At 33.4% G+C, this 4,779-nt stretch overlaps 1 long non-coding RNA gene across 1 annotated transcript; it reads left to right on the forward strand.

Moving 5' to 3' along the window:
* Positions 1 to 1,327: 1,327 nt before the first annotated feature.
* LOC113735437 (uncharacterized) lies at positions 1,328 to 2,145 on the forward strand. Its single transcript, XR_003459571.2, has 2 exons — positions 1,328 to 1,455; positions 1,920 to 2,145. It is a non-coding gene; the product is annotated as an uncharacterized lncRNA (long non-coding RNA).
* The last annotated feature ends 2,634 nt before the right edge of the window (positions 2,146 to 4,779 follow it).

A 4,779-nucleotide genomic window follows, 5' to 3' on the forward strand; every position in this document is an offset into this window, starting at 1 on the left:
ATCTGAAATATAAAAAATTAGTGAATTATTAAGTATTAAATTGATACATTTGAGTGTATATCACATTAAGTTTTGGTTATCAAACGCATCGTGTCTGAATATGTTAAAATCTGAATTTATTAAATTTAAATGTTAAATTGAATTATTAAACGGAGCCTAAGACGACAACCCGATTCATTTCTCGTTTTTCATTTTTAACTATAGTAATAATGACGAAACAAATATAGCTCTTATTCATTTTCTTTATACATAAGTGGGTCCAGGTGTCGATGGATCCAAAGTTAGCTATAACTAAAAGGCAAGAGAGAAAATTAAACCATCAAAATCATAGTCGTTTCTGTCCAGACGAAACTATATGATAAAAAAAAAAATGAAGATTAACAATACATATACATATATATATTGCAAACATTACCCAGGTATTCAGCCGGTCACCATATGAGTTAAATTGATATTTCATTGTCTTCATAAATATTGTTATAGTAAAAAAATGCACCTATAATTATGATAAAGATAAGAATTAATCATGCATATCCTAGTACTATACACACTAACATCTTTAACGCAAGGTATGTATATAAAAAATAAAATAAAATTCAGATTCAATTTAAGATTAAGTGGCATATATTTGAGAGTGCTAATGTATACAACATTAATTCTAAAGATAACACTGTGTGATTGCGAAACAAAAACCTATTTAAGTACTATTATACCTTTATTTTTATTAAAAATAAAAAAAGCACTACTAAACTTAACAACAATCTTGGTTGCTAAATTGACCCACTCTCTTAATGTTCAAAAAACTTCTTATCACATATAAATGTACACAAAGTATCATGAAATCTAATGCAATCAGAAACTGGAAATTGAAAGAAAGATTACAACGAATCAGCATTTCCAGCTACTCTTTGACCCTTCCACCATTTGTCTGCTCTCTTGTTATTTTTTTTCCCTCTTTTTCGGCAAGCAATCTCTTGTTTTTTCCGGAGGACCATGTCAATCAAAGTTTCCATATATACATTTTCTCTGGCCATCCGACAAACATCTTCGACGTGTAAAATTGCTTTTATCTTGTCTGCAATTGATGCTTTCATGGCCTAAAACTGACAATCAAATCCGTCCAATGGGCTTCGCTCAGCATCATTTCACCAAGTAATTAAAATAGGTACGACGTACGAGATATGCATTATTGCCTTGATGCCTTCCTCTGTCTTAACGTTACAAACTTACTATCGAATGCTACAAAATTTGCTGGCCATCCAATTCTAATTGTACTAATTAGGATACAATTTCTTCTTTTTTTTTTCTTTTGGATGCTCGAATTCATCTTTTTCCGGCTATAAATAGAATACCCAAGCCCTTGTTGAAGCCACAAGCACTCGTGAAACATCAAAAGGAAGGTCAAGAAGAAACTAGCACTCAAAGAAGCATCAACAATGTCTGAGTGCCCTGCAGGTAAGCTTTCGTCAGTCTTGACAACAAGAATAGAGTAATAAGACTGTTTATAGTCATGAATTCTTGAATTAAGAACCCCTCATTCTTTTATCCTACTCATTTTTATATAGTGGCAAAAATAACTCATATCACATATAGATGAAGTCTACTCGATGCCTTAAGGCACAAGATGTGAAATGTGGATTACATGCATGTCACTTTTTTCATAAATGTATTAACTTTTTCCAAAAAGAAAAAAAAAAATCATACACAACCCAAGGGAGGAACGGGTATTTTAGAGTTTTTTTTTAAGTCAAAAATCTTTTTTTTTGTATTATATTTCGTGCCATGGCGTACGATTTAAAGAAAAAAGAAAGAAATCCATATAGTTAATGGTATGGAAATTATATTACATTTGGAACCGTACCTATCCTTGTGCTAAATTAGAAAATAATTCTAGTACTACTTTCTTATCCTCTGTGAAGGCAAAAACTCTTGGCCTGAGCTAGTAGGGGAAGATGGAGACATAGCCGCGGCGAAGATTGAGCAAGAAAACCAGAGAGTGAAAAAGGCCATCGTTGTGGATGAAAGTGCAATTGTCACCACCGATTTTCGTTGTGCCAGAGTTTGGGTCTTCGTAAATAAAGAAGGCAAAGTTTCTGTGGTTCCCAAAATTGGTTAATTAACCAAAAGTGGCACAAAGTTTCCATATTTGGGCCTTGGCTTTTTTACCTTACAATATTTCAATTTCTGAATTTTCGAAGTGCGAAGTCATGCATGGCTTCATTCACGCATGCGTCCTCGTTTGATGTTTTCTTTCATGTTATTCACGTACTTGTGATATGTGTGGTTATTATATATATGGAAGTCAATTTAGTTATGGTGCAATTGATCTTTATGAATAAAAATTAAATTAATTTCGCTTAATGCGTAGTTAAGATGTAAAGTCATCAAAGTGTGATTGATGGTTTAGTAGCAATATTTGAATAAACTAGTACTTCGAATTTGTTGGGGCTAGATCAAGAAAATTAATGATTTGTCTGTCTAAGTCTAACTTGATGGGCGCATTTGCATGTCTAAGGGGCAAAAGAGAATGAAAGTACCCATTGTAATTTGTAGTTGGACGGACCCCTCATCTTGTGGGAGTAACCATTCATGTTGATCGAGCAAATTTGGTATATATATATATATATATATATATGGTCAATAAATTTGAGTTTGAAAGGCCAGTTATAACAAAGAGATCGAAGAATACAATTTAGCATTTTCCCTAATTAATTTGTATTGTGACAATCATATATTCATTCTCAAGTTTTCTTCATCCGCCAGCTTAAACTCAAACTATCTATCACTCATTGGATTGAAAAATCTGCGTCTTCATGTAGAAATTAACATGTTCCTATTCAAACTCGTGATCTTGGCCAAGTCAACAGCAAAAAAATCAATTCTGGGCTAAAGTCAAAGAAACACATAGCCTCCTTCCTCCCTCCTAGAATAAAACACATAATTAAACTTACACTTAGTTACTATAAATATAAATTCATATTTCATAATCCAACATCCCCCATTCTCAAATCCTGTTTCTCCCCAGAACCCATATTCTCAATTTCCTTTGTCCTCATATCCCTCATTAAAGCCCTCATTCAGGCATCACAAGAACATGTCTCTCTCAAGGAAATTAATCCTCAGATTAATGTTGATTTTGTGCATAATCTCCTTCACCTCGACAAGTGTAAACCCAGCAGAAGCAATTAGGCCCTTCAATATTGTGGTTCAACAGCTAAGCAAAGGAGAAGGTACAACAACATTAGCAATCGAAGCTCTTCCTAAAGGTCCCGTGCCACCTTCTGGTCCATCTCCTTGCACTTACATTCCTACTCCGGGCAATTCAGGCATATGCCGCCGTTTGCAAGGCAGTATGAACTTCGCTGGCCGTGGTACCGGTATGGCCGGTCGGACGGTGGCTGTCTGAAACAGCCCCTTTGGTGGCAATGAGTATGTTTGGATAGTCAATATTTGGTTCTAAATTATTTGTTTGTACTACAAACACAGTTTTCAATACATTTTTTTTTATCTTTTCAATCACCTTTTTTATCTCATATACATCACATCACAAAAAGTGCTACAGTAATTATTCCAAATAATATTTCAAATAATATCCTATCCAGATGAATTTTGTAGTAGCCAATACATTAACCTATAAAAAAAAAAAAAACCATATCCAAGGACAAATATGACATGGGAGTTTAACAATTAATAGCAAGGGAATCAGCACATTCTTTTTTTATGCACTTGTAGAAGTATTTCTTACAAGAGTTCTTCTTCCCCCTTTTTTTTCATATCCAATGAAGCATGGTATGATATGAATTGCAATACAGTGGCCAAGTACAAGGAATTATGATTCCTTGATTTTTTTTTGTTAAATTATTCCTTAATCTGAGAAACTTGCAACAGAGAAAACACCCCACAATTTTTAATCCGTAAGTCATGTGTGCACTAGTCTAACCTATTCCTTTTTAAGTTATAGATTATTACCTATACCAAAATTTTTGATCTTGCGAACGTTATTATAATAATAATTATTATTTTGTTATAATAGAGTAGTTAGAGACTGATCTTCGCTTGAAAGGTTATGAAACCTAGGTGTTAAAAAACAATTTCTGCGGCGTTTTTCTTTCTTTGTGTGTGTGTGTGTGTGTTTTTTTTTAAATTTTTTGGTCAATATCAAATCAAGTTTCGTGCTCAAAGGCAATCTTGAATTTCAACTCAAGAATAAATTAAATAGAAAGGTAATCTGGTCAGGGCAGCTCTCAAAATTTTTTCATGCATATATTATTGGATGAAGCAGTCGAACATGGACTTTTGGACTCAAGGGGTATATTCTCTCTTGAATCTGAACTGTTGAAATTTCATCCATTTTGGACTATTCTCTTGCCTTGTACGCCAAACCAGATGTTACTTATTTTTAATTAAATCTACCAAGTCGGTGGCTTAGAACTGGTATTTACTCCAACGTAGCTCCTAATACCAACTGAAGAGATAGGGGAAGTACAATTTTCCGAGAATAATTGCCAACTGAAGAGATGGATATATGTGCATAATCTCTATTGATATCTAGAATCCATTATATACAACCTTTCATTTTTATCTATCTATCAGTGCCGTCCAATATCTTGTGAACATTTTCCCCATTGTGAGTCCATATATACCTTTGAAGAGAGTAAGAAAAAAAAAACCAACATGAAAAGGAAGCAAGTTTATTAGGTTCAATATCCTTCACCAAAAATTTCAAATCACGCAATTTTTTTTATCTGTGAAACTTGAGAAATATACCAAGTGATTTTT

This window comes from Coffea arabica, chromosome 3e (genome assembly GCF_036785885.1).
Source record: "Coffea arabica cultivar ET-39 chromosome 3e, Coffea Arabica ET-39 HiFi, whole genome shotgun sequence".
In the NCBI taxonomy this organism is placed as follows: domain Eukaryota; kingdom Viridiplantae; phylum Streptophyta; class Magnoliopsida; order Gentianales; family Rubiaceae; genus Coffea; species Coffea arabica.